Source organism: Balaenoptera ricei, chromosome 18 (genome assembly GCF_028023285.1).
Source record: "Balaenoptera ricei isolate mBalRic1 chromosome 18, mBalRic1.hap2, whole genome shotgun sequence".
NCBI classification, from domain to species: Eukaryota; Metazoa; Chordata; class Mammalia; order Artiodactyla; family Balaenopteridae; genus Balaenoptera; species Balaenoptera ricei.
This window is the reverse complement of record NC_082656.1, coordinates 48,384,996-48,398,822: the sequence shown is the minus strand read 5'-3', so window position 1 is coordinate 48,398,822 and position 13,827 is coordinate 48,384,996. Positions and strand designations below refer to the sequence as shown.

The following is a 13,827-nucleotide window of genomic DNA, read 5'->3' as shown; positions in this document are numbered from 1 at the left end:
TCAAGGAAATATTTGTCCCGGTGCCAGCACTGCAGCGAATGGTCCCAGGTCCCAGCCTGCCTCAGGAACACTCTTCAGAGCCCTGTTCATGTTGAAGCTCCTATGTCCTCATGAACATGAGCCTAAAGTGTTTCTAACAGTTTTAGTAATCACCTCCTTTAGTTTACATAGAGAAACATTGGTGCAAGATTGTCCCTGGTCTTGGGCCAGAACAGATTCTATGTTACCAGTCTACAGATTCTGAAGGATGATTTTTATCTTCCTCTCAAAAGACTACACAACACATTCAAGAGGTATAGTGGGTTTTGAAATAGCTTGAATCACAAAAGGACTTTTTACACACCCATCTCCCAGAGGCATGTTCTGCAAATATGTAAGCATAGATCAAGAAAAAGCAAAAGCAGCTTCTGCTTCACAGTGATTCTTCAATCCTAAAAATAAAGGAAAACATATCAAAATAAATTATCAGTAGGCATTAGATGCAGAGTCTTTCTCATCCAAGATCTGGAAAGACATACAAACCCACATGCAAAAAGGCCACAATGGCAGACAGCTAACATCAGCATAGCTCTTGAACAGACCCTACTCAGTGTCTGTGCCAGTATCGGTATCTCCCTCATAAGGGTCTGAACCTCATTGTGTCCTATTGTCTATATTTTTTAATCATTTTCTCTGATTCACAGCTTTGTTTCTTAATTGCCTTATTCTCCTCTGATTTGCATAATACAAATTGCCAATAGAGCAATTGATTTTTGTCTCCCAACTCCCACCCCAATCTGAATGCTTATTGCTTATCTTCTCTGTATCGTTCCAATTTTAGTATATGTGCTGCCGAAGCGAGCACGCTTATTGCTTATGATTAAACAAAATACTTTGAAATCATCTAAAATACACTGATTGAAAACTTGCACTGAATAATTAAGGTTATATTAACAGAATGATTCAAAACTTACAATAAAATGCCTCCCTAACCCTGCTTATTTGGAATAATGGTGTAGAACTCTGCAGATGAAAGGAAAATAGTTATTATAAATGTTTTCTATTTTTTAACATCTTTATTGTAATATAATTGCTTACAATGTTGTGTGAGTTTCTGTTATATAACAAAGTGAATCAGCTATATGTATACATATATCCCCATATCCCCTCCCTCTTGAGCCTCCCTCTCACCCTCCCTATCCCACCTTTCTAGGTCTTGCAAAGCACTGAGCTGATCTCTCTGTGCTGTGCTGCTGCTTTCCACTAGCTATCTATTTCACATTTAGTAGTGTATATAACTCCATGCTACTCTCACTTCGCCCCAGCTTCCCCCTCCCCCCATCTCCTCAAATCCACTCTCTATGTCTATGTCTTTATTCCTGTCCTGCCACTAGATTCATCAGTACCATTTTTTTTTTTTTTAGATTCCATATATGTGCATTAGCATACAGTATTTATTTTTCTCCTTCTGACTTACTTCACTCTGTATGACAGACTGTAGGTCCATCCACATCTCTACAAATAACTCAATTTCGTTTCCTTCTATGGCTGAGTAATATCCCATTGTATATACGTGCCACATCTTCTTTATCCATTCATCTGTCGATGGACACATAGGTTGTTTCCTTGCCCTGGCTATTGTAAATAGTGCTGCAATGAACATTAAGGTACATGTCTCTTTCTGAATTATGGTTTTCTCAGGGTATAGGCCCAGTAGTGGGACTGCTGGGTCATATGGCAGTTCTATTTTTAGAATTTTAAGGACCTCCATACTGTTCTACATAGTGGCTGTATCAATTTACATTCCCACCAACAGTGAAAGAGGGTTCCCTTTTCTCTACACCCACTCCAGAATTTATTGTTAATAGATATTTTGATGATGGCCATTCTGACCAGTGTGATGTGCAACATCATTGTGGTTTTGATTTGCATTTCTCTAATGATTAGTGATGTGGAACATCCTTTCATGTGTTTGCTGGCAATCTGTATATCTTCTTTGGAGAAATGTCTATTTAGGTCTTCCACCCATTTTTGGATTGGGTGGTTTGTTTTATTGATATTGACCTATGTGAGCTGCTTTCATATTTTGGAGATTGATCCTTTGTTAGTTGCTTTATTTGCAAATATTTTCTCCCATTCTGAGAGGTGTCTTTTTGTCTTGTTTATGGTTTCCTTTGCTGTGCAAAAGCTTTTAAGTTTCATTAAGTCCCATTTGTTTATTTTTGTTTTTATTTCCATTTCTCTAGGAGGTGGGTCAAAAAGGATCTTGCTGTGATTTATGTCATAGAGTGTTCTGCCTATGTTTTCCTCTAAGCGTTTTATAGTGCCTGGTCTTACATTTAGGTCTTTAATTGATTTTGAGTATGGTGTTAGGAAGTGTTCTAATTTCATTCTTTTACATGTAGCTGTCCAGTTTTCCCAGCACCACTTATTGAAGAGGCTGTCTTTTCTCCATTGTATATTCTTGCCTCCTTTGTCAAAGATAAATTGACCATATATGCGTGGGTTTTTCTCTGGGCTTTCTATCCTGTTCCATTGATCCATATTTTTGTTTTGTTGCCAGTACCATACTGTCTTGATTACTGTAGCTTTGTAGTATAGTCTGAAGTCAGGGAGCCTGATCCTCCAGCTCCATTTTTCTTTCTCAAGACTGCTTTAGTTATTTGGGGTCTTTTGTGTTTCTATACAAACTGTAAAATTTTCTGTTCTGGTGCTGTGAAAAATGCCATTGGTAGTTTGATAGGGATTGCCTTGAATCTGTACATTGCTTTGGGTAGTGCAGTCATTTTCACAATGTTGATTCTTCCAATCCAAGAACATGGTATATCTCTCCATCTGTTTTTATTGTCTTTGATTTCTTTCATCAGTGACATAGTTTTCTGCATAGAGGTCTTTTCCCCCTTTGGTAGGTTTATTCCTAGGTATTTTATTCTTTTTGTTGCAATGGTAAATGATAGTGTTTCCTTAATTTCTCTTTCAGATTTTTTATTGTTAGTTACAGGAATGCAAGCGATTTCTGCATTAATATGTATCCTGCTGCTTTACCAAATTCATTGATTAGCTCTAGTAGTTTTCTGGTAGCATCTTTAGAATTCTCTGTGTACAGTATCATGTCATTTGCAAAAAGTGACAGTTTTACTCTGTTTTTTTAATTAATTAATTTATTTATTTTTGGCTGCATTGGGTTTTCATTGCTGTGTGTAGGCTTTCTCTAGTTGTGGCGAACGGGGGCTATTCTTTTGTTGCAGCGCACAGGCTTCTCACTGTGGTGGTCCCTCTTGTTGCAGAGCACAGGCTCTAGGCATGTGGGCTTCAGTAGTTGTGGCACGCGGGCTCAGCAGTTGTGGCTCAAGAGCTCTTGAGCGCAGGCTCAGTATTTGTGGCACATGGGTCTAGCTGATCTGTGGCATGTGGGATCTTCCCAGACCAGGGATTGAACCCATGTCCAGTGCATTGGCAGGAGGATTCTTAACCACTGCACCACCAGGGAAGCCCTACTTCTTCTTTTCTGATATGGATTTCTTTTTCTTCTCTGATTGCTGTGGCTAAAATTTCCAAAATTATGTCAGATAATAGTGGTGAGAGTGGGCACCCTTGTTTTGTTCCTCATCTTAGAGGAAATGGTTTCAGTTTTTCACCATTGAGAAAGATTTTGGCTGTGGGTTTGTCACATATAGCCTTTATTATGTTTAGGTAGGTTCTTTCTGTGTCACTTTCTGGAGAGTTTTTATCATAAATGGGTGTGAATTTTGTTGAAATATTTTTCTGCATCTTTTGTGATTAGCATATGGTTTTTCTCCTTCAATTTGTTCATAAGGTGTATCACATTGATTGATTTGCATATATTGAAGAATCCTTGCATTCCATGGATAAACTCACCTTGATCATGGTGTATGATCCTTTTAATGAGCTGTTGGATTCTGTTTGCTAGTATTTTGTTGAAGATTTTTGCATCTATGTTCATCAGTGATATTGGCCTGTACTTTTCTTTCTTTGTGACATCTTTGTCTGGTTTTGGTATCAGGGTGATGGTGGCCTCGTAGAGAGAGTTTGGGAGTGTTCCTCCCTCTGCTATATTTTGGAAGAGTTTGAGAAGCATAGGTGTTAGCTCTTCTCTAAGGGTTTGATAGAATTCGCCTGTGAATCCATCTGGTCCTGGGCTTTTCTTTGTTGGAAGATTTTTAATCACAATTTCAATTTCAGTGCTTATGATTTGTCTGTTTATATTTCCTTTGCTTCCTGGTTCAGTCTTGGAAGGTTGTACTTTTCTAAGAATTTGTCCATTTCTTCCAGGTTGTCCATTTTATTGGTATAGAGTTGCTTGTAGTAGTCTCTCATGATCCTTTGTATTTCTGCAGTGTCAGTTGTTACTTCTCCTTTTCCATTTCTATTTCTGTTGATTTGAGCCTTCCCTCTTCTTTTGTTGATGAGTCTGGCTAATGGTTTATCAATATTGTTTACCTTCTCAAAGAATCAGCTTTTATTTGTATTGATCTTTGCTGTTACTTCCTTCATTTCTTTTTCATTTATTTCTGATCTGATCTTTATGATTTCTTTCCTTCTGTTAACTTTGGGGTTTTTTGTTCTTCTTTCTCTAATTGCTTTAGGTGTAAGGTTAGGGGGTTTATTTGAGATTTTGCTTGTTTCGTGAGGTAGGATTTCATTGCTGTAAACTTCCCTCTTAGAACTGTTTTTGCTGCATCCCATAGGTTTTGGGTCATTGTGTTTTCATTGTCATTTTTCCCTAGGTATTTTTTGATTACCTCTTTGACTTCTTCAGTGATTTATTGGTTATTTAGTAGCATATGGTTTGGTCTCCATGTGTTTGTATTTTTTACAGTTTTTTTTTTTTTTCCTGTAATTGATATCTAGTCTCATAGTGTTGTGGTCAGAAAAGATACCTGATATGATTTCAATTTTCTTAAATATACGAAGGCTTGATTTGTGACCCAATACATGATCTATCCTGGGGAATGTTCCATGTGCACTTGAGAAGAAAGTGCATTCTGTTGTTTTGGTTGGAATGCCCTATAAATATCACTTAAGTCCATCTTGTTTAATGTGTCATTTAAAGCTTGTGTTTCCTTATTTATTTTCATTTTGGATGATCTGTCCATTGGTGAAAGTGAGGTGTTAAAGTCCCCTACTATTATTGTGTTTACTGTTGATTTTCCCTTTTATGGCTGTTACATTTGCCTTAAGTATTGAGGTGTTCCTATGTTGGTTGCATAAATATTTACAATTGTTATATCTTCTTCTTGGATTGATCCCTTGATCAGTATGTAGTGTCCTTCTTTGTCTCTTGTAATAGTCTTTATTTTAAAGTCTATTTTGTCTGAGAATTGCTACTCCAGCTTTCTTTTGATTTGAATTTGCATGGAATAAATTTTTCCATCCCCACTTTCAGTCTGTGTGTGTCCCTAGGTCTGAAGTGGCTCTCTTGTAGACAGCATATATACGGGTCTTTTTTGTGTACCCATCCAGCCAGTCTGTGTCTTTTGGTTGGAGAATTTAATCCATTTACATTTAAGGTAATTGTCGATATGTATGATCTTATTCCATATTCTTAATTGTTTTGGGTTTGTTATTGCAGGTCTTTTCCTTCTTTTGTGTTTCCCTCCTAGAGAAATTCCTTTAGCATTTGTTGTGAATCTGGTTTGGTGGTGCTGAATTCTCTTCACTCTTGTTTGTCTGTAAAGGTTTTAATTTCTCCATTGAATCTGAATGAGATACTTGCTGGGTAGAGTAATCTTGGTTGAAGGATGTAGGTTCCCTTTCATCACTTTAAATACGTCCTGCCACTCCCTTCTGGCTTGCAGAGTTTCTGCTGAGAGATCAGCTGCTAAGCTTATGGGGATTCCCTTGTATGTTTATTTGTTGCTTTTCCCTTGCTGCTTTTAATATTTTATCTTTGTATTTAATTTTTGATAGTTTGATTAATATGTGTCTTGGCATGTTTCTCCTTGGGTTTATCCTGTATGGGACTCTCTGCACTTCCTGGACTTGATTGAGTATTTCCTTTCCCATATTAGGGAAGTTTTTGACTATAATCTCATATTTTCTCAGACCCTTTCTTTTCCTCTTCTTCTTCTTGGACACTTATCCTCCGAATGTTGGTGCATTTAATGTTGTCTCATAGGTCTCTGAGACTGTCTTCATTTCTTTTCATTCTTTTTTCTTTATTCTTCTCTTCTGCATTTATTTCCACTATTCTATCCTCTATGTCCACTATTCTATCTCCCAGCTCACTTATCCATTCTTCTGCCTCATTTTTTCTGCTATTGATTCCTTCTACAGTGTTTTTAATTTCATTTATTGTGTTGTTCATCATTGTTTGTTTGTTCTTTTTTTCTTCTGGGTCCTTGTTAAATGTTTCTTGTATTTTCTCTTCTATTTCCAAGATTTTGGATCATCTTTACTATCATTACTTTGAATTATTTTTCAGGTAGACTGCCTATTTCCTCTTCATTTGTTTGATCTGTTGGGTTTTTACCTTGCTCCTTCATCTGTTGTATATTTCTCTGTCTTCTCATTTTGTTTAACTTACTGTGTTTGGGGTCTCCTTTTTGCAAGGATGCACATTCATCATTCCTTTTATTTCTGGTGTCTGCCCCCAGTGGGTGAGGTTGGTTCAGTGGCTTGTGTAGGCTTCCTGGTGAGGGGAATGGTGCCTGTGTTCTGGTGGGTTGGGCTGGATCTTGTCCCTCTGGTTGGCAGGGCCACGTCTGGTGGTGTGTTTTGGGGTGTCTGTGAACTTAGTATGACTTTAGGCAGCCTCTCTGCTAATGGGTGGTGTTGTGTTCCTGTCTTGCTAGTTGTTTGGCATGGGGCATGCAGCACTGGAGCTTGCTGTCCATTGGGTGGAGCTGCATATTAGTGTTGAGATGGAGATCTCTGGGGACCCCTCACCGATTAATATTACATGGATCACCAGAGACCTCTTGGTGAGGTCTCTGGTGATCCATGACTCTGTCTGGTGTCCTGGACTCGGCTCTCTCACTTCACAGGCTCAGGCCCAACACCCGGCCGGAGCACCAAGACCTTGCCAGCTGCAAGGCATGGAAGAAAAGGAAAAAAAAAATAAATAAAACCAAACAGAGAGAACTCCAAAACAAATGGTAAAAACAAAACTAAACAGAGAAAATCACACAAAGAAACATACATACACACACTCACAAAAAAAAAAGAACAGACTGAACTCCAAGAGAAATGGTAAAAGCAAAACTAAACAGACAAAATCACACAAAGAAACATACACATGCTCACAAAAAGAAAAAAAAAGCGAACAGACAGAACCCCAAGACAAATGATAAAAGCAAAATTACATGACAAAATCACAGAAAGAAACACACACACACACACTCAGAAAAAGAGAGAGAAAAAAAAAGGAAGAGAGTAACCAAACCAATAAATAAACCCACATATGAAAACAGACACTAAAAACTAAACTAAAATAAACATAAAGCTGAAAACAAATCGGGCTTCCCTGGTGGCGCAGTGGTTGAGAATCTGCCTGCCAATGCAGGGGGCACGGGTTTGAGCCCTGGTCTGGGAAGATCCCACATGCTGCAGAGCAACTGGGCCCATGAGCCACAACTACTGAGCCTGCGCGTCTGGAGCATGTGCTCCACAACAAGAGAGGCCACGACAGTGAGAGGCCTGCACACCGCGATGAAGAGTGGCCCCCGCTTGCCACAACTAGAGAAAGCCCTCGCACAGAAACGAAGACCCAACACAGCCAAAAATAAATAAATAAATTAATTAAAAAAAAAAAAACTGAGAACAAATCAAAGGCAGAAAGCAAACCCCAAGTCCACAGTTTCCCCCAAAGTCCACTGCCTCAATTTTGGGAACACTGATTGTCTATTCAGGTATTACACACATGCAGTGTTTACCAAGCCAATTGCAGGGATTTAACCCACTGTTCCTGAGGCTGCACAGAGAGATTTCCCTTTCTCTTCTTTGTTCGCACAGCTCCTGGGGTTCAGCATTGGTTTTGGCCCCACCTCTGCATGTAGATCACCCTCAGGCATCTGTTCCCGACCAGACAGGAGGGGGTTAAAGCAGTGCCTGATTAGGGCTCACTTGCTCACTCAGGCCAGGGAGAAGGAGGGGTATGGTAGTTACAATTGGAATGCGGGCATGCCTGTGGTGGCAGAGGCCAGCATGACATTGCAATGTTCAACTCCCAGGGAAGTTGACCCTGGACGACAGGACCCTGGCAATGGTGTACTGCACAGGCTCACACAAGGTGTGGGTAGTGGCCTGCGTTTGCACACAGTATACTTGGGGGCAGCATTGGCAGCAGTAGCGGTCTGTGTCTGCCTCTGGGGTCCGAGATGATAGTCTCTGCTTGTGCCCATCTCTGGAGCTTGCTTAGGTGGTGCTCTGCCGTCTGTGGGCACACAGAGCAGGAAGCCCCTCTCCTCATGTACCCCACAACAATGGTCTCTTGCCTCTCCTGCAGGTCCAGACTTTTTCCGGACTCTCTCCTAGCTAGCTGTGCATTAGCTCCCTTCAGGCTGTCTTCATGAAGCCAACCTCAGTCCTCTCCTTGGGGTCTGCCCTATGAAGCCCGAGCCTCAGCTTCCAGCCCCCACCTGCCCCAGCAGGTGAGCAGAAAAGTGTCTCAGGCTGGTGAGTGCTCGTTGGCACCATTCCTCTATGCAGGAATCTCTCAGCTTTGCCCTCCGCACCCCTGTAGCTGCGCTCTCCTCTGTGGCTCTGAAGATTCCCCCACCACACTCCCTGCCAGTGTGTGGAAACTTTTCCCCCTTCACAGCTCCCTCCCAGAGGTGCAGGTCCCATCCCTATTCTTTTGTTTCTTTTTCTTTTGCCTTACCCACATATGTGGGGATTTTCTTGTCTTTTTGGAAGTCTGAGGTCTTCTGCCAATGTTCAGTAGGTGTTCTGTAGGAGTTGTTCCACATGTAGATGTATTTTTGATGTATTTGTGAGGAGGGAGTTGATCTTCACGTCTTACTCCTCTGTCATCTTGAAGGTCTATATAAATGTTTTCTTAAGCCCAGTTTATCACTGATACAGTCACCTTCCTTCCTTCTGTCTCCCTCTACCTCTTTTCTCTTTTATCTTTCCTTATTTCTTCTTTTTCTCTTTTTCCTTTCATTTTTGACATTGGTTTCATTTTTACCATTTAGGGATTTTAATACAAAGTTCAATTTTAGATTTAAGAAGAGAATGCAGTGATAAGGTAGTATTGTTAGTAGTAGTAGTAACTGTAACAAGTGGCAGTAACAGCAGCAGAATCAACATTATTGTCATCTTCATTATCACCATGATAATTTTCACCTTAATCATGCAAATATTGCCTGATTTTAAATACCAGCATTGTGTTTACCTAAGTGTGTAGTGAAATTATCTTCCTTAATTTATAAAAATGTCATCATAGAATAAAAAGACACAATGGCAGAATTTGGAATAGATATGTATCCTTATAGAAGAGTAAGAAATTAAATACAGTAAAAATTGATATATTTTTAAAGCATTGGTGAGAGACCAAAAGAACTTAATATTGTATGTTAGATTTTTGGAATATTAGGGGATTTAATATAACTTAACTTTGCTGGTACTTCATTTGAAATAGTTCTGCTTCTTCAGCATAGTAGAAATTGATTAACTAGAAATATAGCTTGTCCTGATTCTTTACTAAATTCTGCATCATATAAGTTTAAAGTATTACAGACTTAAAGTCATACATTAAGTTGATGGGTAATTTAAAATTAGAAAAAAGGCATGTTCAAAATATTGACTTATTTGTAACTATTTTTCTCTGCTTCTCATGTTCACTTTAAATATATCAAAGGAAGGACTTCTCTGGTGGCTGCAGTGGTTAAGAATCCGCCTGCCAATGCAGGGGACACAAGTTCAAGCCCTGGTCTGGGAAGATCCCACATGCCACGGAGCAACAGGGCTCTTGAGCCACAATTACTGAGCCTGCGCTCTAGAGCCCACGAGCCACAACTACTGAGTCCACGTGCCTAGAGCCCTTGCTCTGCAACAAGAAAAGCCATCAGAATGAGAAGCCTGCACACCACAGTGAAGAGTGGTCTCTGCTCGCTGCAACTAGAGAAAGCCCACATGCAGTGGCAAAGACCCAATGCAGCCAAACATAAATAAATAAAATAAATACATTAAATATATATATATATATATATATATATATATATATATATATATATATATATATATATATGTATCAAAGGAATTGCTCACATAGTAATAGAGACAGTCAGGGTCTAAATGAATAAGTAAAAAATTCAGAATAAATACGAGAATTAATATCTCAAGCCCCCACCAAAAGTTCTTGTTTGAAAATATATTATGACAGATAGGATATATTAAAGATGTAGGAAATACTTAAGATGCATTTGTGGAAATATATTCAAGGGAAATTAATAAATATGAAATAAACAGGAAATATATTTTATAGGGTATCTCTGCTTGAAGACTGAACTCTACTCTCTCCTAGAAAATTCTAGATATCAACTAACAGGTTAGTGGGAGATTTAAATTGTCATTTAAAAATTAATGATATATAACAAAGATTTCATTTCAGGGTTTATAATTATAATGTTAAAATATTATTTGAGGATGTGTAGATACATACAAAAATTAAAATAATTTTAATAAATTAATTTCAATAATTATCAAGCATTCTTCCCTAATTAATACTATTTTCTGAAAATGGAGGTTATAATTTTGCCTTCTTTCTTACTGAAAAAATAGCACAGTTTTCCCCTACTATCTGAAAGAAGAGGGTTCCAATGAAAATTTTCATTAGTAGAAATGATGGAAAGAAGCAATTAACTTTTTTTCATAAAAGCTAAAATCCTCTTTGGATTCCTTTCCATTAGTGAAAACAGATACCAATGTAGTTCTTTTGTAAAAGTAAAGTGGCATAAATTGAACTTTTGAAGAGTGGGGCATACCTGTATTCCATACTCCTTTTCTCCCATTCACATGGATATTTTTCTGTGAAATGAGTCTCTTGATCCAAAGAACTATGAACCAAAGAGACAATCTGTCCCACCCACACATAATGTATTTTAATGGAACAGAGAGAACATTCTAATCATTGCTTGTCTCTTTAGTTTCCTTTAATTGAGATGAGTACCAAGCCATTTTCATTTTCTTCCATGGTATTGAATTTTAAAGAGTCCAAGCCAGTTGTTTGTCAAAATGCTCTCCATATTGTTTGTTTGTTTTCTCACAATTAGATTCAAGTTAAACATTGTTGGAAAGGATGAAACATAGGTGATTATTGGCTAAAGTTTTATTACCAGGTGATAGATGAAAAGTCTTAAGATGCTGACCACTATGTTCATATATTCATGTGCTGCTCTTTTTTGTCAGGTGTCAATGCTTGGGGCAATGATCTCTGACCAGAACTGGAATAGGGTCATTTGAAATATTTGGTAGGCAGATTGGTAATGACTCTCCTTCCCCCACCTCCCCACCGAGGTTTCCATCCTCCGGTTATTCCATCAAACACTAATGTAGGTAATTCCGTGAAGGTACTTTGCAGATGGAGTTAAGGTTACTAAGTGACTTTAAGAAGAAGTTGACTATTCTGAATTATTTGGGAGGGCCCAATCTCACGAGCCTTTAAAAAGAGTGTAATGAACAAGTGAAAAAAAGTATTTCACCATGTTAAGTGTTAGCAAGTGTATGTCGCCTAGATTCAGAGCAACATTCCCAAGTTAGCATAATCAGCCAGTTTTCTTAAGGTTAATATGTGTTAAAAGGGTACATCCCATATTGTTATAGGTTTCCTCCTACTTAGATACCACTCTTTGCTCTCAGATATGAGAAATCCATTTAATACCTCATGGTTTCCCAAGACTATTATAAATAGACATCAACCTTGCCTGCTCCTATATCTTCTGCTGCTATAAACTCACTAATTTCTCTGTGTCATTTTCTAGGATTCATGTGTACCCATGTATAAACATGGGTTACTATATATATATATATATATATATATATATATATATATATATATATAGTTATATATAGTTATATATAATATATGTTAATAATATCTTAATTTAACGATATATTAGAATCCATATATTTTCTAGCCCTGTCTACCAAGAAAGGCTAGAAGCAATGACACTGTAGTAACAATGAACACACCCAGCGTTCAAATTTTGCTTTCTATTAAAAAGAGCCAGCTCTTTGCAGAAATGGTTGATTCTAGGACTGGGATAGAAAATATACAGCAGGATCCACTTATATACTTTGTCTTATGCTTTTAGCGAAAGGAAAAGCAGTTGAAGGAATTTGCACAGATAAACAAAATCTGATTTATGCTTGAATAAAATTACTCTGGTTCTTCTGTCAGGGACATAGAATAGGAGGCTATTATATTAATGAAGATGACAGAAGACGGTGGAGTAGGGAGAAGCAGTCAGTTTCTAGATATGTATTGAAAATGAAGTTGGAGTATCCTGATTCATTTGAAGGAGAAATAGAATGTATATCTAAGGGTGGTGTGTGTATGTGTGTATGAGAAAGAGGGAAAGAAAATTAAATTTAACCCTTACCCAACCGCCAGGGTTTTTTTTGGTGTGAGCTACTGAGTATAAGTTTTCAAACGGTGAGATGGAGAAACACTGTGAGAGAAGAAAATTGGTGGTGGTGGGGGGGGGGGAAGATCAGAAAATCAGTTGTGTGCATGTTTATTTAGAGCCATCCGTTGCCTTCTATGTAGAATTACACATTGGCTATGGATCTATATTTAAGGGTAGAAATCTGGACTAAAGATATAAATCTGGGGATCATCTGCTTATTTCTCATATTTAACTTTGAGACTGGATCAGATCACCAGGTAAGTGAGTGAATGTACCTAGGAAAAAGAATTCCCAGACTTAAACTTAGGGCACTACTAAGTTCACTGTATTTTAGATCCATAGTCCTAAATACAATTCCATCTAAAATATTGTTTTTGTTAAATTGAATTTTAATTATGACCATCACTGCCTTAAAAAAGTGACTTAGAATGGAGATTTTAGGCCCTATGAAGATACTAGTGAGGTTAGATTTTAGGGGGTGAAGTTCTTTAATAACCATTTCCTGAGCTTTCTACCAGCTACTAAAATTATTCCAATAATGGCAGAAATTTAATTTGTTACCACAGTGTGTATAGGGGGTTAAAGCACACATTTTGTTATGTTAAATACTCTGTTTTGACCTATAAATTCATAAAACTTCTGCATTTCATTTCATGACAAATATTTGTCTTAATATAAATTAAAAACTCTCTGTGAATATATACCAGGTTTAACCTATCTTTAAATTTGTCTCTCAGATAGCTGTCTAACCCTAGATTTTGAGTGGTTCATCTTCAAATCAAGTGATATAAATAGCTATATGGCTTAATCATTTAATTCATAGGGTGTGGAATGCTGGAATCATATTCTCTACTACTTAGTTTGGGTACATTTTGCAATCCCATTAAATGTCAATTTCCTAGTCTATAAAGTGGATTCAATAATAATACTTATAAGGATAGTGTTCGTTATTAGAGAAAATCTATTTATAATGCTTAAATTAATAAGTAATAGCTAGCTATTGTTATCATATATAACTAACACAATCTCTAACATTACTGAACAAAGGTCATGTATTTAAGAAATTCATCATCTCCTTTAGAAAACATCCAGCCCATAGAAAGTACTTAATATGTAGTTATTATTTTGATTATTATTGCCTTTCATTTCAAAGTCAAGAGAAGAAGCTGCTTCCCTGTAATAATTCCATGTAAAATTATTTTAAAAACGTATACTATTATTTCATAGGTACTTTTACTTCCAGGGATTATAAACA

General features: G+C 37.6%; 1 pseudogene; it reads right to left on the bottom strand.

Moving 5' to 3' along the window:
* Positions 1-788: 788 nt before the first annotated feature.
* Positions 789-844, bottom strand: LOC132352791 (U6 spliceosomal RNA; annotated as a pseudogene).
* Between the last annotated feature and the right edge of the window lie 12,983 nt (positions 845-13,827).